This window comes from Pipistrellus kuhlii, unplaced genomic scaffold (assembly GCF_014108245.1).
Source record: "Pipistrellus kuhlii isolate mPipKuh1 unplaced genomic scaffold, mPipKuh1.p scaffold_m20_p_80, whole genome shotgun sequence".
Lineage (NCBI taxonomy): Eukaryota > Metazoa > Chordata > Mammalia > Chiroptera > Vespertilionidae > Pipistrellus > Pipistrellus kuhlii.
In genome coordinates, this window is record NW_023425585.1 from 632,887 (window position 1) to 654,864 (window position 21,978).

The window sequence follows — 21,978 nt, forward strand, 5'->3', positions numbered from 1 at the left end:
CAGCATCCCGGCTCCTTCCTGAACACTCTGCTCCGTCCCTGGACTGTCATCCCGCCGCTGAGCCCCGCCCGGACACCGGGAGGCGCCCCCAGGTGGGCAGGAGGGGCTGCGGCAGTGCATTTGGCGATGCTGGGGCAGGGATGCCCGTCCTCAAGCTCAGAGAGCGCTACCACGGAAGTTAGGATGGACCCGAGAGCCCGTCTTTCTCAGGCCTGTCTCATCCAAGGTGAGGCAGGCGGGGCCAGAGCGGGCGGCCTGTCACCTCTCCGGCCCTCCGCCTGTGGCTCTCGGCACGCCCCCCGCTCAGGCCTGTTCGTCTCAGTAACGGCTTCTTTAAACCGGAGGGAAGTTCCCCGACACCAGGTGGCTGTCTGGTGGGTGCACACTCTTGAGGCTGCTGTCGAGCCCGAGAATTGAATCCCCGCGCCCCACTCCCACCCCCTCCCCGGAACACAGGCCCGGCCGAGCGCCGCCTCTGTGCCGGGCTCGCAGCAGGCGCTGCCGTGGCGGCCTCCCAGAGGCAGTGCTCGGCCCCCCCCCACCCCACACCCGCTCCCACCTGAGGGCAGGCGCCCAGACAGCGTGGCCCTCAGGCTCCGTGTGGTGGTGCGTAGCCCCCTGGGCCGGCCCTCGGCTGCTGGCTCCTTGGCACAGGCCTCGTCCGCAGGGGCTCGGAGCGGCCAGGGGCCTGGCCATGTCTCCGTCACCGAGACACAAACCCGCCAAGCCTCAGGGGGCCCTGTTTCCTGTCCCCGCAGGAGGCCCACGTGGGCTGCCCAGTGCCGGGCACAGACAGTGCCCTCTTCTGAGGCAGAGGCAGATGCAGGGTGGGCGCTTCTAACGGCCAGTGCCACTCCCCTGGTGGAGAACGCTTCCTGCAGGCCCCTGCGTGTGGGCAGGAGTAGGCAGCGGCCATGGGACCACATCTGTGCACTTGTTTGCTGAGTAATCGGGGCGGGGGGGGGGGGGGGGGGGGGGCGGGCACCAAGGAAGGGCCACAGCTACGGTGAGCCGGCAGCACGGTGCTGTGAGGGCCGGAGGGCAGGGGACGGGGAGCTGAGGGGGCCCAGGGCGGTGCAGAGCAGGGAGGGTCTGCGTGACGGACAGAGGGCTGTGGCCTTGGACTCGGACAAGCTGGGGCCCCCTTAGTGAGGACATAAAATGGCACACACCGTCGGTCCAGCTTCCCGAGCTCACAAGCCAGTGCGAGGAGAGGCGGGCAGGGAGATGGGGGGGGCCCACACAGACCAGTGCTGGCCCGCCGCCCTCGGGCCCCTTGCCACCATAAAACCTCGGCCCTGCCTGCAAGCTGCCGAGCTCAGCACCAGCCACCACCTGTCCTGAAGACGGCCCCCACGCCCCGGCTGCCTGCACCATGAGAGTCCGTGGCTTCCAGGCGACGGCACGAAGCCCTGCTGCCCGGCCCCTCGCACAGCGCCGGCCCGCGAGAGGAGAGGGCCACACCGGAGCGAGCGTCTGCGGCCACACGGCATCGGGAGCGAGCGTCTGTGTCCACACGGCATCCGGAGGAACGTCTGTGTCCACACGGCATCGGGAGCGAGCGTCTGTGCCCACACGGCGTCCGGAGGGAGCGTCTGTGTCCACACGGCGTCCGAGGGGGCGTCTGTGTCCACACGGCATCGGGAGCGAGCGTCTGTGTCCACACGGCGTCCGGAGGGAGCGTCTGTGCCCACACGGCGTCCGGAGGAACGTCTGTGTCCACACGGCGTCCGGAGGAACGTCTGTGTCCACACGGCGTCCGGAGGGAGCGTCTGTGTCCACACGGCGTCGGGAGGGAGCGTCTGTGTCCACACGGCGTCGGGAGGGAGCGTCTGTGTCCACACGGCATCGGGGGAACGTCTGTGTCCACACGGCGTCCGGAGGGAGCGTCTGTGTCCACACAGCGTCCGGAGGGAATGTCTGTGTCCACACGGGCCATCGGGGGGAGCGTCTGTGTCCACACGGCGTCCGGAGGGAATGTCTGTGTCCACACGGGCCATCGGGGGGAACGTCTGTGTCCACACGGCGTCCGGAGGGAGCGTCTGTGTCCACACGGCGTCCGGAGGGAGCGTCTGTGTCCACACGGCGTCCGGAGGGAGCGTCTGTGTCCACACGGCATCGGGAGGGAATGTCTGTGTCCACACGGGCCATCGGGGGGAGCGTCTGTGTCCACACGGCATCGGGAGGGAATGTCTGTGTCCACACGGGCCATCGGGGGGAGCGTCTGTGTCCACACGGCGTCTGGAGGGAGCGTCTGTGTCCACACGGCATCGGGGGAGCGTCTGTGTCCACACGGCGTCTGGAGGGAGCGTCTGTGTCCACACGGCATCGGGAGGGAATGTCTGTGTCCACACGGCATCGGGAGGGAATGTCTGTGTCCACACGGCATCGGGGGAGCGTCTGTGTCCACACGGCGTCCGGAGGGAGCGTCTGTGTCCACACGGCATTGGAGGGAGCGTCTGTGCCCACAGGGCCATCGGGGGGAGCGTCTGTGTCCACACGGGCCATCGGAGGGAGCGTCTGTGTCCACACGGCATCGGGGGGAGCGTCTGTGTCCACACGGCATCGGGAGGGAATGTCTGTGTCCACAGGGCCATCAGGGGGAACGTCTGTGTCCACACGGCGTCCGAAGGGAGCGTCTGTGTCCACACGGCATCGGGGGGAGCGTCTGTGTCCACACGGCATCGGGGGGAGCGTCTGTGTCCACACGGCATCGGGGGAACGTCTGTGTCCACAGGGCGTCCGGAGGGAGCGTCTGTGTCCACAGGGCGTCCGGAGGGAGCGTCTGTGTCCACACGGCATCGGGAGGGAATGTCTGTGTCCACAGGGCCATCAGGGGGAGCGTCTGTGTCCACACGGCGTCCGGAGGGAGCGTCTGTGTCCACACGGCGTCCGGAGGGAGCGTCTGTGTCCACACGGCATCGGGAGGGAATGTCTGTGTCCACAGGGTGTCGGGAGGGAACGTTGCTGTGGCCACGCGCTGGGCAGTGAGGGGCGGACCGGTCACTCCGGGCAGAGGCCTGGCTGCAGCGATGGGCCCGGCAGAGGGCAGGCCAAGCCCAGGCTGCAGGAACCTGTCCTCTCGGGGCACACAGACAGCCAAGGAGTCCAGCGGAGGCCTCAGGAGGAGGCCAGCCCGAGCCTGGGAGGCATCACACTCAGGGGACGGAGCCATGAGCCACGTGGAGAGGAGTCTCCCTCGGGCTTCCCCCACGGCCGGCGGATGTCCTCAAGGCATCGGCTGCCCCACAAGGCGGCCGGGAGCAGCACTGGCGCTGCTCGGCTCCCCCCGCAGAGCCCCTGGGCCTCACATTCTGGGAGCGGCCTGACTGTGTGGGGCCTCCGAAGGAGGGAAGGCTACCCACACGCGGCCGCCAGCAGCCCCTGGCCTTCTGCACGCCAGCAACGTGTGCACACATGTGCATGTGCAGGCTCACACCACACTCACACGGCCACACTCAAACATGCACACACGAGGCACATGTGTGCACATGATGTGCACACGCATGCACACACAATACATGCACACACCATAGACCAGAGATGCCACCCTGCGTCCCTTTCTCTGCTAGCTGAGTGCTCAGCGGAAACAGCCTCTGAGCAGCTGCTCCCCTGAGAGTGGGTCTGTGTACCACCCGACTCCGCCCGGGGACCCCCAGGGCCGCAGAGCCTGCAGGGCCCGCCCCCCGGCCCCGGGCAGCGCGTCCTCGGACTAACCCGCAGCTGAGAACAGTGCGGTCGGGAGTGAGAGGAGGAGGCAGCATTTAAACTGCAGGTCAGCCGAAGCCGGTTTGGCTCAGTGGTAGAGCGTCGGTCTGCGGACTGAAAGGTTGAAGGTTCAATTCCGGTCAAGGGCATGTACATTGGTTGTGGGCACATCCCCGGTAGGGGGTGTGCAAGAGGCAGCTGGCCAATGTTTCTCTCTCATCGACGTTTCTAGCTCTCTATCTTTCTCTCTTCCTCTGTTAAAAATCAATGAAATATATTTTAAAAAATAAATAAATAAATAAACTGCAGGTCAGAGCAGCTCCTCTGTAGCCCATAAGCCACACCCTCTGAGGCCCGCAGGCCCAGGTGGACATGGCTGCCGCCCGGGGCCACGGCTTTACGCGCAGGGCCTCGGAGGTCATTGGTCCGGGCGGCCTCCCCGCAGGAGGGCAGAGGGGCCTGCGAGCCTGTCTGCTCCAGCCGAGGGGAGAGGCAGACAGCCCCGAGGGAGAAGGACGGACTGGCCCACTGGGAAGGAGGGGAGGGCCACGACCGTGCGAGCCACGGCGACAGCGAGGCGGGCGGCAGGCTGTGCTGGGAGGAACGCAGGGCGCCCCCACGGTTCCGGCCGGCACGCTGACACAGACGGCCAGGCCGCCGCGCTCCGGGCACGTGTGGCCTGGCCAGACTCGGTGGCCACGTGGCAGGTGAGGACGGCGCTCTGCAGCGACCCTGCTCTGGGTGGCGCTCAGCTCCCGCGGAGGCCAGAGCCAGAGGGCAAACGATCGCCTTCCCACACGCTGCAGCCAGCCGTGCAGCCGCAGGAAGAGCGGTCTCCCGGGGTCGGCTGCTCAGGTGTCCGCTCTGCCAGGGAGGCTGCCTGTGGCCGCGTCCTCCCGGGGCCTGGCCCGGCCCTGACCGGCCTCGGCGTCCGCCCGAGACCAGCAGGAGCCGAAGCCATCCAATGCGTGTCCCGCCTCGTGTCCTGGCACATGGTGGGAGACAGAGCCCGGGAGGAGCTGTGGCTCAGGGCCGCCACCAGCTCCCCGCTGCTCACAGCGCAGGCGGAGGGAGGACGCTGCCGCCTGACCGTGCGGACCGCGGCCGTGCTGAGCCCTCGAGCTGCCTTTTCTCAGGAACACGCCTTCCAGCGGCTGTCACACCCACCGGCGGGAGTCCTGGGCTCCAATGCTTCTCACACTTGGGAGAGAACGTACATTGATCCACGTGGTGCGCGTGTTTAATGTGCACTCAGTGAGGGGCCGCGCAGCTCAGCCCGGGGGGAGCCCACGTGCACCAGCGTCCCCGCCAGCGATGCCAGGAGAACGCCCGGGGCTCAGAGTCTCCATTCCGTCCCCGCAGCCCGGGGATACACGGCCCAGGTGTGCCTCCGGGGCGGCACCAGAGTGGCTGCACGGTGCCCAGCACCGGGTCCCTGGAGGGGAACGTGGCACAGACCAGTGTCCGGACGGCTCTAGGCCCAGGGTCTGCCACAGCGAGAGACCCTGCTCAGGCTGACACCGCAGCCAGGGGGCCACGGCCGAGATCCAGCGAGGGCCCAGCTGGGCTGCAAACAGAGAGCCATGCCCGTAGGTGAGGCCCGCAGGTGAGAGAAAGCCTGCAGAGGGGAGAAAGCCCGCGGGGGGGGCGGGGGGGGGAGAGCCTGCGGTGGGGGGGGGAGCCTGCAGGGGGGAGAGAGTCTGCAGGGAGAGAGCCCGTGGGGGGGAGGGGGGGAGAGAGCCTGCAGGGGGGAGAGAGCCTGCAGGGGGGAAGAGAGTCTGCAGGGAGAGAGCCTGCGGGGGGGAGAGAGCCCGCGGGGGGGGGGGGGGGGGGGGGGGGGGGGGGGGGGGGGGGGGGGGGGGGGGGGGAGGGAGGGGGGGGGGGAGAGCTGCAGGGAGAGAGCCCGTGGGGGGAAGAGAGTCTGCAGGGAGAGAGCCTGCGGGGGGGGAGAGAGCTGCAGGGTGGGAGAGAGCCGTGGAGGGAAGAGAGTCTGCAGGGGGAGAGAGCCCGCAGGGGGGGGGGGCCGCGGGGGGGGGGGGGAGCCTGCAGGGGGAGAGAGCCCAGGGAGGGGAGGGAGGAGTCCTGCAGGGGGGAGAGAGCCAGCGTGGAGGGGGAGAGAAGTTCCTGGCAGGGAGAGAGCCCGCAGGGGGGGGGGCCCGCGGGTGGGGGGGGAGCCCGAAGGGGGGAAGAGAGTCTGCAGGGAGAGAGCCCGCAGGACCAGCATCAAGAGCGGCTCAGACAAGGCCGGGTCCCGGGCGGACCCACCTCTGTGGCCCTGCGGTCCGGGCCGGGGGCAGCAGGCTGTCTGGATCCGGTCTGGCCTGACACTGGAGCGGAGGAGCCGGCTCAGGGGAAGAGGCTTCCTGGGTGTCGCTGCCTGTCGCAGGTGAAGCTTCTCTTGAGGCCGTCGGGAGCCGCTCTCCCGCTCAGGTGGCCCAGGGGAAACCGGCCTGGCTCTGACGTGACAAACTCCGCGGAAACAGGAAGTGACTCAGTGGAGAGGCAGTAAAAGGCCTCACGGGAGTTAGCCCTGAGGGAGCCACACAGACATGGGCACGGGGAGCCAGGCCAACCTACACGTGTGGGGGACCGGCACGTCGCAGTCCTCCAGCCGGTCTCTGGCCGGCGCGCCTTCCCGTGGGCAAGCCCACGAGAGAGCCGGCGGCTCCAGGACACGGACGCCAGAGTCCACGCAGACGGCACGCGGGCGCAGGACCTGGCGGGGGCTCCTCCTTCTTCCAAACGCTGCGCCCACCTCCACATCCTCAGAGCTCCCAGGAGCAGCCCGTCCACGGGAGCGGAGGTGCTCTGCCCAGAGACCGCGCCAAAGGCTGTGCCCCACCATGCCCTCCCCATGGAGGCGGAGCTGGGTCCGGGCGCCAGGGGGCGGGGCCAGGAGCGGAGAGGGCACGAGGCTGCGGGGACACCAGCGGGCAGGAGGCTGGCAGCTAGTCAGGGCCACAGGTCCAGAAGTCGGATGCAGGCAGGGCAGGCAGCTGCAGACTCTGGGAGAAGAGGCGGGGAAGGAGGGAGGGGGAGGGGAAAGGAGGCAGGGGGAAGGGGGAGGGGGAGGGCCTCCCTGAAGGCAGTGGTTTGGGCCCCACCCAGAGGGCGGGCAGCCAGCTGCTGTCCAGCGGGGCCTGGGATGGTGCTGCCTAGCGCCCGGCAAATGGCCCCACCGGCTCTTTCCAGCCCGCCTGCGTGGCCATGGCGGCCGGGATGCCCGCCAGGGGCCCTGTGGACCCTGAGCCCCTGAGACGGGCCCCGGAGAAAGAAGCCGACGGGAAGGAGCCCAGCCAACAGCATGCGGGGCCGGGGCCGAGCCCACGGAGCGGCCAGGAGGGGCCGCGGGAGGAGTGGCTGCTTCCCTCCACCTCCGCTCCCATCCCCTGGAGGGGGCTCCGCTCCAGGCGCACTCACCCCCCACCCACCAGACACCGACCGTGGCCGTTCGGGAGCCTTTTCCACTCGGTGATGGAGGTGCTGGTCCCCACAGGCCCAACACACACACCTGTGCTGCGAGCCCCCCGTCCCCACACACACACCCCTGTGCCCCGCGTCCCCACACACACACCCCTGTGCCCCGTGTCCCCACACACGCACACCCCTATGCCCTGCATCCCCACATGCACACCCCTGGGCCCCGCATCCCAACACACACACCCCTGTGCCTCGTGTCCCCACACGCACACCCCTGTGCCCCGCGTCCCCACATGCACACCCCTGTGCCCCACGTCCCCACACACACACACCTGTACCCCGCGTCCTCACACACACACACCTGTGCCCGCGTCCCCACACGCACACTCCTGTGCCCTGAGCCCCATGTCCCCACACGCACACACCTGTGCCCTGAGCCCCAGGTCCCCACACGCACACATCTGTGCCTCGTGTCCCCACATGCACACAACTGTGCCCTGAGCCCCAGGTCCCCACACGCACACACCTGTGCCCTGAGCCCCAGGTCCCCACACGCACACATCTGTGTCTCATGTCCCCACATGCACACAACTGTGCCCTGAGCCCCATGTCCCCACACGCACACACCTGTGCCCCATGTCCCCACACGCACACACCTGTGCTGCCCGAGCCCCGCTTCCCTAACCAGCCTTCCCACATGGCCTGTCCCCAGCGGCCATCCTCAGTCTTTCCTGTCCCCGCTCCCCGGTGGGCATGCCGACCATAGCGCTGACCCCCACAGTGCTGACTCGTCTCCCGTGACATCCTGCCACACGGCGTGCCGTGGCCACAGCCGTCGGAATGGCCTGCATCTGGGAGTGACTACGGCAGTGAGGTCAGGTTTTTTCCCAGAAACTCACCAACCGTCGACAGCTCGAACCAACCTGGTGCCTGGCTGGTCTGCTCAATAGGTAGAGCGTCAGCGCACACGGCACATCCAATGGGCTCACGTGCATCGTCAGTTCAGCCACACGGCGGGTGCATGGACGTGTCCTCACTCTATCTGAGCTGGGACAACCCGGCCACTGCCCAGAGCCACGGCCCCACCCGCAGGACAATGGGCACCACCGAGACACGCAGAGCCACGGTCCCCGGACTGCGTCAGGAAATGTCACAACAGAGCACACGTGTTGGCAGGACATTGTGGAGACCCCGGCTGGGCCTCCATCCCCCGGGGCAGCAAAGGCACCAGGTGCCAAGCCACCAATGAGAGAGAAGAAGCCCGTTCCCTGCTGGCATCACAGGCACCACGGGCACCACCGGCACCACCGGCACCACCGGCACCACGGCACCACGGGCACCGCCGGCACCAGGGGCACCACCGGCACCACCGGCACCACGGCACCACGGGCACCGCCGGCACCAGGGGCACCACCGGCACCACCGGCACCACCGGCACCACGGGCACCACCGGCACCACGGGCACCACCGGCAGCACCAGCACCAGGGGCACCACCGGCACCACGGCACCGCCGGCACCGCCGGCACCACGGGCAGCACAGGCACCACATGCACCACCGGCATCACGGGCACCAAGGGTACCATGGGCACCATGGGCACCATGGGCACCACCGGCACCACCGGCACCACCTGCACCAGGGGGACAACGGGCACCTTGGGCAGCACCGGCACCAGGGGCATCACCGGCACCACGGGCACCACGGGCACCACCGGCAGCACCGGCACCAGGGGCACCAGGGGCACCACAGGCACCACGGGAACCACGGGCACCACGGGCACCACGGGCACCACGGGCACCACGGGCATCACCAGCACCACGGGCACCACGGGCACCACAGGCGGGGGCAAGGCTGAGGGCACCTTCTCCAGCCAGTGTCCTGGAGCGACAGAGGCTCAGCCTGGACAGCTATCCACTGACCAGGCCAGCCGCACTTGGACGCCCTCCTGGGGAGTCACGCAGAGCCTCCGGATGGACGGACTCCCGTTCAGACCCCCACACAGCTCGCGTTGCTCATAGGAACGGGCATAAGTGCTGCCCACACACACACTGACACCGAGGACACACAGGCTCACGGTGCCAGTGCGGCCTGGTGCCCAGCTCCAGCTCCGGGGCCAGGGCTGCTGGTTCACGTCTCAAGAGACATCGGCCGGGAGCCTCGTCGCCGCCTCAGTGAACACGGCCACGCTCACGGCCGGGCAAGGCGGGCCACACTCTGCCTCATGGACAAACACGTTGGTCTAAGGTCACCGGCCCAGCTCCGCATTCCCAGCATCACAGCCACGAGGCACATCCAGAGCCACGGGCCTCTCACAGCCTCCTTCCACTCCCAGCCACGGACGCCTGAGCCATCAAACTTCCCAAACAGGCACCCCCAGGCAGCAGCACGCTTTCCTGTCGGAGCTGTGCGTGCGGACTGACGCTCACCTCCATCGTGGACATAGCTCCCCGCACCCCCAAGAACGGCCCCCATCACCCCACCAATGCCTGGTATGTGCACCCCAAACACCCATCATTCACTGTGGAGTCAGGTATGTAACTGAATAGGACCAACATAGATAGATGATAGATCGATCAATAGATGATAGTGATAGAAAGATAGATATAGATAGATGATAGATAGATAGATAGATAGATAGATAGATAGATAGATAGATAGGTAGGTAGAAGATAGATCAATTGGTAAATGATAGTAATAGAACGATAGCTAAATAGATGATAGATAGGTAGAAGATAGATCAATTGATAAATGATAGTAATAGAATGATAGCTAAATAGATAGATGATAGATAGGTAATAGATGATAGATAGATTGATCAATAGATGATAGTGATAGAAAGATAGATAGATATAGATAGGAAGGTAGATGATAGATAGGTAGATAGATAGGTAGAAGATAGATCAATTGATAGATGATAGTAATAGAATGATAGCTAAATAGATAGATGATAGACAGATGATAGATAGGTAATAGATGGCAGATAAGTAGGTAGGTGATAGGTAGATAGGTAGAATATAGATCAATCGATAGATGATAATGATAGAATGATAAATGATAGATAGATAGATAGATAGATAATAGCAGGCCATTAGCTGGCCACACACGCTCTGTGAATCTAGTCTCCTCACCTCCTCCCCCTCACAGGCCACGGGGAACAAAAGCAGACCCCGGACGGTGCTCTCCCCGGGCGCCCTGAGCCCCGTGGCACTGCTCCCCTCCAGGCGGGGCCGGGCTGCACAGTGGGAGGCGCTCACTCCTGGGCGGGCCCCCGAGCCGCCCCGGAGCTCTCCTCCCGCCTGAGCCTGCAGGGGTGCAGTGCTTTTCTCTGCGGCACAGACTGTGAGAGTCCGTGTGCCTCACTGTAGGTCCGCAAACGAGCGCTTCACCTCCGCACAGGGCGGCGGGCGTGCGAGGCGGAACCCAGGATGTGGTGACGGGGCGCTGCCGGGGACCAGGGCTCCGGCTCTGCGCCCGGAGCCCCCGCACAAGCGCCGGCGACAAGCCCCGCTCAGGCGGTCCGGGTCTCTGAGGCCCGGGTCAGGGGGACAGCTCCCGGGACCATCAGCGTGCCTCCGGGCGAAGGACTGGGACGGGAGCTGGGAACGGACTCCTGCCACACGACGGGAGGGGCTCCCACTTGAAGCATCATCGAAACACAAGGCCAGTTGATAAAGAAACAGAGTGCGGGAATCTGTGTGTCATGACATGTGTCCATGTAACATGCATGCAGATAACAGAGATCCCTGCCGTTTGGGGGGCGTGGAAGGACAGCATGGCATGTGCCCTGCAGCACACATGGTCCAGCCATGAGGCTGTGGGTAGTTCACAAACACGACCAGAAACCACCAGAGCGGCCCGGCAGAGGCTGAGGCAGCCAGCCAGCTCGGAGATGCCGCTGCCTCAGGCGGTACTGGAGGCCTGCGGACCGGCCACAGGACGTGGCCACCGCGGGGAAGTGTGGCTGCCAACCGGCCGCCTCGAGGATGCCGACCGCTCTGCCCGGCTGCTGCCTTTGCCTCCAGGGCCCAGCCTGCTGAGCGCAGACCAGAGCGGCATCTGTGGAACACGGGGCCGGGTCAGAGGGCGCCCGGTTCCGTGGGTGCGTGGATAAGAGGCTGTTCCTAAGGATGCCTCAGGGACGGTCTGCAGGGACTATGCGGGCAGGTCTGCAGGACTGTGCGGGCCGGTCTGCGGGACTGTATGGGATGCGGGGACTGTGTGGGATGCGGGGACTGTGTGGGATGTGGGGACTGTGCGGGATGCAGGGACTGTGTGGGATGCGGGGACTGTGTGGGATGCGGGGACTGTGTGGGATGTGGGGACTGTGCGGGATGCGGGGACGGTGTGGGATGCGGGGACTGTGTGGGATGCGGGGACTGTGTGGGATGCGGGGACTGTGCAGGATGCGGGGACTGTGTGGGATGCGGGGACTGTGCGGGATGCAGGGACTGTGTGGGCCGGTCTGCGGGACTGTGCGGGCCGGTCTGCGGGGACTGTGTGGGATGCGGGGACTGTGTGGGATGCGGGGACTGTGCGGGCCGGTCTGTGGGACTGTGCGGGCTGGTCTGCGGGGACTGCAAAATACAGGGAAGGGCGGTTCCCGGACGCAGCGTGGCTATCAGGAAGGCAGCTGTGATGCCCATGCCCTTGGGAAGTGTCCACACCTCGTTCCTTCCACCCAAGACAGCAACAGTGTTTGCATGAGAGAGTGAGGACAGTCAGAGCTGAGCGTACTGATGTGGTGCCCATCTTAATGCCCTTCCCCGCCTCTGGCTCCGGGGTCCTCTCCCTCCACGCCCTCTCCTGGCGCCTCAGCACCGCCTCCGCCTCCAGGGCCTGCCTCGCCAGCTCCCCGCCCAGCTCCCACCTCGCCTCGTCCCTGGGTGACCCCGTGGCAATGGTCGTTTCCTGGGGAGGACTCTGCGCTTTCTCCCACTCTCTCTCCCTCTCCTGCCTCGGTCATCTCATCCCAATTCTTTCTGATCAAAACTGTGGTTTTTGTGCCTCCCCCACTGCCCCCAGTCCCTCCCCGGCCTCTGTGCACTGCCAGGCCACCTGTGTGTCACCGCCCCCCCACCCCTGCCCCACCCCTGCCCCACCCACTGGCCACCTGTCCCCTCCCCCCACCCCTCTCACCAGCCACCCGTCCCCTCCCCCCACCGGCCACCCCCCTCACTGGCCACCCGTCCCCTCCCCCCACTCCCCTCATTGGCCACCCGTCCCCTCCCCCCACCCCTCACTGACCACCCGTCCCCTCCCCCCACCCCTCACTGGCCACTCGTCCCCTCCCCCATCCCTCACTGGCCACCCGTCCCCTCCCCCACCTCCTCACTGGCCACCCGTCCCCTTCCCCCACCTCCTCACTGTCCACCCATCCCCCTCCCCCACCTTCTCACTGGCCACCCGTCCCCTTCCCCCACCTCCTCACTGGCCACCCGTCCCCTCCCCCACCTCCTCACTGGCCACCCGTCCCCTCCCCCACCCCCTCACTGGCCACCCGTCCCCTCCCCCCACCCCCTCACTGGCCACCCGTCCCCTCCCCCCACCCCCTCACTGGCCACCCGTCCCCTCCCCCCACCCCCTCACTGGCCACCCGTCCCCTCCCCCCACCCCCTCACTGGCCACCCGTCCCCTCCCCCCACCCCCTCACTGTCCACCCGTCCCCCCCCCCCACCCCCTCACTGGCCACCCGTCCCCTCCCCCACCCCCTCACTGGCCACCCGTCCCCTCCCCCCACCCCCTCACTGGCCACCCGTCCCCTCCCCCCACCCCCTCACTGTCCACCCGTCCCCTCCCCCCACCCCCTCACTGGCAACCCGTCCCCTCCCCCCACCCCCTCACTGGCCACCCGTCCCCTCCGCTCCTGAGGCGGCAGTGCAGCCCCCGCCCCAGCGCCAGGCACCTGAGTCCTCAGCCACCATCACACCCCTCCCTCGCCCTGCTGGTGACCAGGGCAGGGCGCCGGCCACCCTGTGCTGTTTGTCCTCCTGCAGGAGGCATGTGTCCGTGCCCGGGTGGGGAGCCCAGAGCGCCTGCACAGCCTCGTCACAGAGCCTCTGGGCACGCGGGAGCCGAGGAGTCCACGTGAAGGGGTCCGCCAGTGCCTGGTGTGTCCTATGAGCCCAAAGCAGCTTGCCTGCATTTCCCTGAATATTTCCTCAGACGCGCAAATCATGACGGGTCCACCCGTCTCTGCTGCCATATTCCTACAAATCCACGAGGCATCTGCTGCACCCAGACTGCGCCTCACCATCTAGCAATGTCAGGGTGCATGTGTCCACCCGAAGATTGGTTGAGCAATGAATGACCGGTCATCGGCTCTGACCACACCACAGACCAGGTTCACACTGCCCTCGGCGTGCCTTCCTCCATCACTCGTCCTTTCCAGCACCGACCCTGCCTGCGTGCAGCACCAGAGTAGGTTCCAGAAAGAGCTGCAAAGATGAACTGGCAAGACCCCTGCCTGTAAGCAGCTCAGACTCCTCCACGGCTAAGGAAGCGCTCCCAGGCAGGCCAACAAGGAGCCCGCCCCAGCCAGCCCGCCGTGAGGCCGGGACACGCCTCCCCCATGTGCCCTGTGTGGCCTGGCAGCATGCTGCCACCCTCACCTCTCCCAGCCGACCTCTCCTAGCGGCGTGGACAGGGCGGATGGCAGCAGGAGGAAGAGAAGCCGACAGGGACTGGAAGGAGAGGCTGCGGTTGGGAAAAGAAGTCCTGAGACTCAGAACAGCCATGAGCTGAGGCCGGTGTGGCTCCCTGAGGTTCCCAGAAACGCTGTGGACGGCCGCTAGGGTTTGAGTCTAAAAGATGCTGACAGAAAACCGAGGGTTTAGATCTCCATTCCATGTAGGTGACTGAGACTCACATGTGCCTGAGATCCACATGTGCCAGAGATCTATGTGTGCTGGAGAGAGATCCACATGTGCCCAAGATCCGTGTGTGTTGGAGATCCACGCATGCCCGAGATCCACGTGTGACGAGCAGAGCGCGAACAGCAGTTTTCGTCCCCAGGGACAGACTGGCGTGCGGTGAGGACTCCACTGGGAGCTGAACAGACTTCCAGGAGCAAAAAGCCTCGAGTCCCGGAAGGGAAGAGGCCTCCTCCTTTCACGGAGATGACCAACCTCTTTCCTCCCGATGGTGAAGGCGTGCAGTCAGCCTGGCTAACCCCGGGCCCGCTCCATTCGAGGTTTTTTCTCTGCATTTTTACATAATGGATTGAATGCCTTTCTACAACTTTGTGACTTCAGCGAACAAAACTGTAGCATCTGAAATCCTCAGAACCGTGGTTTTAAAGCAGAGACTGTTCTTCCCCAGCCCGGCCGCCTGCCTCACCCGAGGCCGGGACACACGCGGTCCCAGGGGGAGTGTCTTCCCTGAACAGCCCCGACAGCGAGACCCTCTCACCAGCGTGGACGGGGCCCGGTCACTGAGGCACGTTCTGGGGTCATATTGCTCACATAGAATTACCGGAGTCTTTACTGAATGCAAGGCGTTTCTGTCTCATTGATATTTCTTTAGTTACAAATACATTTCCTCTTTGAAGAAAAGAAAATTCTCCATAAAATTCAACTGTGGGGAAGAGACCAGCTCATGTGACGTTTACCGGGCGTCCTCGGGGCCACTCCTACCTGCAGAGGCCAGCTCCCCCCTTTGTCCCGCCCCACCTGCCCCCACCCCGCCCATCCCACTGCCAGCCCAGCCTCTCAGGCTCTCGGGTCATCAGCCTGCCACTTGCCCAGGGCTTGTCCGGTGTTTCCTCCTGAAGGCAGCGGTTCCGCACTGGCCAGGGCTCTGGGAAGTCAGGTTTTACGACGAAAATGTGACCAGCGCTTCCTGATGCTCTCGGCGGCCTGGCCTCCTCCATGGCCACCGGCACAGATCCCAGCGCCCGGCCTGAGGTCTGTGCAGCGACAACCAGCTGTCTCGTTCCCGCCGGCCTGTGGGCCCACTCTGAGACAGCAGCCACTCCTCCAGCCCCCACGGGCCTCCCCCCAGCCAACCCCTGGACCAGTGTCCACCCGGTGCGGGGGTGGTCTCGTGGGAAACCCTGAAGCCCTTCCTCTCACGGAGGAGCCGGCGCGGCAGCACTGCTCACGGGAGCCACCCTCCAATGAGGGGAAGAAAGGGTGACAGGTGGCGAGGAGACAGAGATTCAAACTCAGAAAGAATTTTTGCGAGTTTATTTGAACCAAACTGTCGACAACTGCCAGGAAGCAAAGTGCTCCGGAGAATGGAGGTCTCTCGTCTACTCTTGTACATGGCAGTCAAAGGAGGGACTTGGGAGGTCACAGGAAATCTATTGGTGATAGACTAGAGAGGCGGGAGAAAGCAAAGCTATTGTGGTGCGAGGGGAGGGGGAGGCCTGGGATTGGATAAAAAGTAAAGTGATAGACACACACTTAGGTGGGTTTGGGAACAATAACAATGGAGGAATCTGTGGTCTCTGTCCCAGCACCCAGCACAATAGTTGTGCCCCCAGGGGTCCAGGAAAAGGGAAGTTACAAGTGACCCAGACATTTCAGGGACAGTTACCATAGATACAGAAAGACAGACAGGCTCAGCTTAGGTAAAGGTTGACCTTGTCAGTGAAGATACCTGCGTAGGACGTAACTGCCCACCATCACTGCTTTAATTAGAGGCTAATTTCAGACCATCCTCTGTGGTGACTTTAGGTCTGAGTTTGCAGACCGCCATGCAGGCCTCCCCTGGGCTGTCAGGTCAGCATGTGGCCCCTTCCGTCCACAGAGACACAAAGGAGAAGGGGCCGGATGCCGGAGGGAAGGGGCTCAGAGGGGCCAGCGGGAGGTGGCACTGAGCCTCAGCCTGAGTCCCCGGACGTGCTACGTCCCGAGGACACGGGGACTGTTAGGAGCGCTCAGTGCTGGGGGCCCAGGCAGAGCCCGGCCCGGACAGGACGGACATGACTCCCCCAAGGCCCTGAGGGGGCAGAGCGCGAGGGTGAAGGCGCGGCGGCCTGGGCCCAGCGTCTCAGCTTCACCTCCGGTGGTCCAGGGCAGAGGCTGACCCTGTTAATGACACGCAGGAAGCCGAGCAGCACTCTCTCCTGTTCTCGAGAGGAATGAGCCTGAGTCCGCGACCAGAGGGCCCCAGGGGGCTCCCCGGGCACTTCCCGGCCCGACTCTGGGTCTGGGGGCTCGGCCCAGGCTCTGGGCGAAGCCATACCCAGCACATGCCTTGGACAACGAGGGAGTAATTTTTGGAAACAGTCACAACGGAGTGGCCGGGAAGGAACCAGTGACAGTTTCTGAAGGTGCAGAAGGACGCAGACGGTGAATGGCGGGGACCCCCGGGTAACAGGAAGCTGCTGTAACTCCGGGGAGTGTGAGCTGTAGCTACGATTGTTCATTCGGAAATGCATGCCATGGAGGCTGGGCGGAGACCTCTAGCAGTGCAGTATCCAGAGCCGAGAAGGTGGGGAGGGGGGGAGAGAAAGGGGAAAGAAGGAAGAATTCCTTTCAAGGAGTCTGTGGGGACAACGGCACCTGGAAATTTCCTCCCACAAGGTGGCTAAGGAGCCACGGGGGTGGGCAAACGCGTGAGAGTCTTAATAGTGAGGAGAAAGCCCTGGGACCCAGCCTTCCCCCGAGAGCTCACAGCCACCTTCCTGACTCTTCGCTCTGAAAACTGCAGAGGCTGCGAGGAACCAGACCATCTGGGCCGCCCCCTCTCTCTGCTGGCACCAAGGACAGGGCTCCTTCCTCCTGTGCAGGTCTAGATCCCAAACTCCGGAACCAGCCTGGTCCCAGCACTGCACACGGGGCTGCTGACTGAGTCCCAGCACTGCACGTGGGGCTGCTGACTGAGTCCCAGCACTGCACGTGGGGCTGCTGACTGAGTCCCAGCACTGCACGTGGGGCTGCTGACTGAGTCCCAGGACTGCACGCGGGCCTGCTGAGTACCAGCACTGCACACGGGGCTGCTGACTGAGCCTTAGCCCTGTACACGGGGCTGCTGACTGAGTCTCAGCACTGCACACAGGGCTGCTGACTGAGTCCCAGCACTGCACGCGGGACCTGCTGACTGAGCCCTAGCATTGCACATGGGATTGCTGACTGAGTACCAGCACTGCTGACTGAGCCTTAGCACTGCACACGGGGCTGCTGACTGAGCCCAGCACTGCATGCGGGGCTGCTGACTGAGCACTGCACAGGGCTGCTGACTGAGCCCCAGCACTGCACACTCAGCCTGCTGACTGAGTCCCAGCACTGCATATGGGGCTGCTGACTGAGCCCAGCACTGCACATGGGCTGCTGACTGAGTCCCAGCACTGCATATGGGGCTGCTGACTGAGCCCAGCACTGCACATGGGCTGCTGACTGAGTCCCAGCACTGCACACTGCACACTCGGCCTGCTGACTGACAGTCCCAGACCCAGACTGACCCTCTGAGCTGCTGCCAACATGGCAACATGGAGACACAGCGACACGGCGATAGAGGACACGGCTATAGAGGACACGGCGATAGAGGGGTGTATCCCGTCTGCAGGAGAGGCCGGGGCCAGGGTTCCTAGGACTGAGGCCTCTGAACTTCTCCGGCTCTGGCCGTCATGCTGCTGGCGGTAGTTCTGTTAAGTATTTCCCCTCAGCCCCCGAAGTTACTGCTGGAAGGTAGCATTTTAAATAAAGAGCATTGCGATGTCAGCAGAACCCAGACGGGCCCAGGCACCAGAGGGCCGGGCAGGTCCAGAGCCGGCATCCTGGCCACACGGGGTGGGAACCTCAGAACTGACCTCTGATTGGGGTGGAGAGTAAGCATTCAGCCTCGGTTCCGCACTCAGGGCGTCGTCCCCGAATTTCACAGGAGCGCCAGGCACAGCCCCGCCCGGGACCCTGCTCTCCTGTGTCCCAGCCAGGCCAGCGGGGCTTGAGGGCCATGTGGGACCTGCTTCCTTCCTGCCATCAGCCAACAGCGCCGGCCGCCTCCTCCGTCAGCAGGCGCAGGAAGTGCTCTGAGGATGGATTCCGAAGGGAAGCTGGCCTGTGCTCCCTCATTCCCGCCGCTGCTCCGCCCGGCCACAGGCCTCGGAACGTTCTAGACCACTGAAGCCAGCCGGGCTCGGTGCTTCAGCACGAACTCGGCCTCATTCCCGTTTCTTCCCCTTTGACCTCACACCCACCTGGGCCCACAGCCGTCCAGAGGGCTCTGCTCATGACGTCATCGATTTGGAAGGGGACACTGAGGACTGAGAGGCCGTCACTTACGAGTTCAGTGAAATGACAATTGTGTGTTAACACAAATAATGACTTTTTCTAAAAATACGTCTTTTCAGAAGTACTTAGCGAGAAGGCGGCCCTGGGACAGTCTCCGCTGCTCTGGATTCAATTTGCTGCGAGAGCGAATGTCACGTCAGAGAGAGAGAGAGAGAGAGAGAGAGAGACAGAGAGAGAGACAGACACAGAGAGGGGCAAAAGCACCTCGTGCTGCTATGAGAGCAGCGGTGACGGGTGGATTCGCCGGGAGGGTCTCGGGGACACTGCCCTGCTCCACGGGGGACAGTCGCCTGCGGGGGTGAGAGGAGACCAGGCCTGGCTGATCCTGAAACATCACTAGTTCTGTGTCCGTTGTCTCAGAGAAGGACCATTTCCGTGGCCGAGCTCTCGCCAGAGCCCCAGCTGCACGGCCGGGGCTCGTGACGCGGACCAGACCCTGCGACAGGAGCCGTTTGAACGTGGAGAGCAGCTGCCTGAGGAGGGAGGCGGCCGGGCCGGAGCGCAGAGGAGCCCGAGGCCGGCCGGCATCGGCCCCGCCGGCACCGACACCTGCGCCGGACGGCGTGAAGCAGAAACGCCACGTCCACACGGCTCCTTTCCGGGCCACGGGCCTTCGCGCCTGGCTATCCGGCGCCTCGCTCAGGACCGGCAGTGTCGGCGCTTCCCGCCCCGGCCCGGAGCACGACGGTCTGCGAAGGGCCTTTGAGTTGTGTCTCCAGGGTCTGACCAGAGGCGTGTCCTTCCCAAGAGCACGTTCTCCACTCAGAGCCATTCTTTTTTTTCTTATTTTTTTAATATATTTTATTGATTTTACACAGAGAGGAATTGAGAGGGACAGAGAGTTAGAGACATCGATGAGAGAGAAACATCGACCAGCTGCCTCCTGCACACCCCCAACTGGGGATGTGCCCACAACCAAGGTACATGCCCCTGACCGGAATTGAACCCGGGACCTTTCAGTCCGCAGGCCGACGCTCTATCCACTGAGCCAAACCGGTCCCGGCCAGAGTCATTCTTGAGAAGAAAACAAAACACCGCGTGGCCCTCCAGGCCCCCACTGCAGGCCGGACGCCACCGGAGTCCCCGAGGGAGGAGCTCGATCCAGTGCCCGTCACCAGGCAGAAACGTCCTTCTTTGCCGTCGGGGTGGAGCCTGGTATCGCCTGTTTACACAGCTCGCAGGGGCCTGTGATGCCCGTGAAGGTGGAGGCCCAGTGGGCAGGGATGGGCAGTGAGGAGGTGCCCAGGTGTGGGGGAGGAGGAGGTGCCTGCTGGAGGGGAGTGGGCGGGGCCTGTGGAGGGCAGACCTGGGGCGGTGCTTGTGCTCACAGTGCCCAGCAGCCCGCTGCCCTGAGGAGCCGGCTCCTGGAAGGGGGTGGCTGGGGTCAGGGGTGAGCACACACTTGGGGCTCCCGCTCTCACCCACTTCCAGGACTGGGAGAGGCCGGGGGTGCCCCTGCTTTGGGAAGGTGGGTGGTGGCAGGGCAGGGGAAACGGCGTAGTCTGGACACCATGCTGTCACCTGCCCACCAGCCCCTGCAGCAGCCGCCGCCGGGAGCTGCACCCAGCAGCCGCCTGCCGCCCCAGGGGGCTGAGCGGGCTCAGGCATCGCGGGTGAAGCAGCTGGTGGACCTGCCAGACCTCAGGCCCAGGGCCTGGAAGCGGGTGCCGTGCCCACACAGCACCGGGCTGTGCCGTGCCGGGAGAGCAGTGCCCAGGGTGGCCCGGGAGCGGGCAGTCAAGCTCCTGGTCTCCGGGCATCGATGTTTCCATACTCTTTGGAGCCAAATATCAACAATTCCCCCAAAGCCACAGGCGGTGCCGGCGCTCACAGGACGGGACGTGGGCACAGCGGGAGGGAGGAGGGGAGGGCCATGCCAGCCACAGGCTCAGAGAGAATCCTGGGACCCGGGCGTGAGCAGGGACGGCTTCCATCAAGGAGGCGGCCACGGACACAGGCCACCCTGTCAGTCACACGCCCACGTGCCCTAGGGCCGGCACCCCCAGGCTGCTCACATGACCACCCACGGGACTGGGGGTGCAGGCGCTGCAGAGCATTCAGAGCAGCAGCGCCAGGGGTGGAGGGAAGCACGGCCGGCGATGCCACCGAGCAGCGCTCTCCCGGCGCCCAGCAGGAGCCCCCGCCGGGCGCCAGCCCCTCTCACGGCCGCGGCAGGGCCTGGTCCTCCTCCCGCGACCAGCCGGTGCGGGCGTGAGCAGTCCCCGCAGACACGTCCCCGCAGACACGTCCCCGCAGACACGTCCCAGCAGACACCAGCTCATCCCTACACCTGCCGTGCTGCGCGCTCGCCGGGGAGGCGGCAGCAGGACAGGCCGTCACGTCCAGGGCGTCGCAGCAGCTGGCCCTCCGCTCCAGCTTCCCCTCCGGCCGCACCTGGGGCCGCGACCGCGGAGCTCTGAGCGGAGCCCGGGCGCCGTGAGCGCAGGCGCCAGGCCCCAGGCCCCTCAGCACCCTGCCCCGCCGGCGGAACGCGGCCCGCAGCGCCGTGGGGCTGGCCGGGGGGCTGTCCCTGCGCCCGAGCGGCGGCCCCACTCGGACAGCTCCTCCCGGCGGGGGAGGCGGCGACACCAGCGCTCAGGCCCTCTCCCGGAGGGCGCCCTCCCGGAGGCCTCGGCCAGGCCGACAGCAAAATGGTGCTGAGGCCCCGCGCCCGCCGGGCTCCCGCCTGAAATGGCTGGCGGCGTCCGCCCGCAGACAGCGCCTTCCCGCCCAGAGGACGGGAGCCGCGGCTCAGCGTCCCACAGCCAACGAGGCAAACAGCCCGAGTCCAGGGACAAAGGGAGAGCCGCCGGGCCGGCCCGGGACCGGGAGGCAGCGGCTTCTCATCCGTCCACGCAGGCCCCACACACAGAGCCCGGGGCGAGGCACCCCTCCGCCCGAGGTGCCCCCAAAACAAAGCACCAGGCGCCTCCTCCCAAACGGGGGCCTCGAGGCCAGCGCCAGCCCCGCTCCCGCCCAGCGCCTCCGCCCGCCAGGCTCCGGTCCAGGCCTGCGCCCCGGGCCCGGCTCCCGGCCTCCCCGCAGCTCCCACTCTTCCCGCAACGGAGCCGGCCGAGCGGGAGGCCTGGGTCCCGGAGCCGCCCGGCTGCCGGCCCCACCTGATGGAGCCCACAGCCTCTTTGTAAACTCTTCCGGAGACGCCGGGCAGTCAGAGCGCTCGTTTGCGGAAAAGAAAGAAAGCGAAGGAAAGGAGAACACGCAGGACTTACGCTCATGCAGGAGCTCGGTGAGCAGCAGCCGGACAGAGCGGCCCAGGCCGGTTCGGCCGGAGGAGAGCGGTGGACGCCTCCCGCTCGGCGGCCGCGGCAGCGCGCGTCCACGGGCTGATGCAAGATGCCGTCGCAAGAAGCCTCACATTCTGAGGATTCCTGGGCCGGCGCCAGGCTCCCAGCATCCAGCACGCCGCACATTTGGTTTCAATTAGGAAGCGGCTGGGAGGGACGCCCGGGCACCAATCGGAGCTGTTTCTGTTTGGAGACCAGCTCTTTCGACCCAAGGGACCACGCAGAGCTGTAATTTACAGCAAAACCCATTCACGGGAGAGAAAAGTCTGTGTAACCATGCACAGTCTTAAAGACACAGCTCTCTCCGCCCCG

At 65.4% G+C, this 21,978-nt stretch overlaps 1 protein-coding gene across 2 annotated transcripts in view; it reads right to left on the reverse strand.

The window, feature by feature from the left end:
- DDR2 (discoidin domain receptor tyrosine kinase 2) overlaps positions 1 to 21,776 on the reverse strand; it is a 67,759-nt gene extending 45,983 nt beyond the window's left edge. The window contains exon 1 of one of the 2 annotated variants that reach the window (XM_045577035.1): positions 21,592 to 21,776. The gene's annotated coding sequence lies outside the window, so the exon portion shown is untranslated. The remainder of the gene's footprint in view (positions 1 to 21,591) is intronic. The other variant, XM_036425432.2, reaches the window with a different exon arrangement.
- Between the last annotated feature and the right edge of the window lie 202 nt (positions 21,777 to 21,978).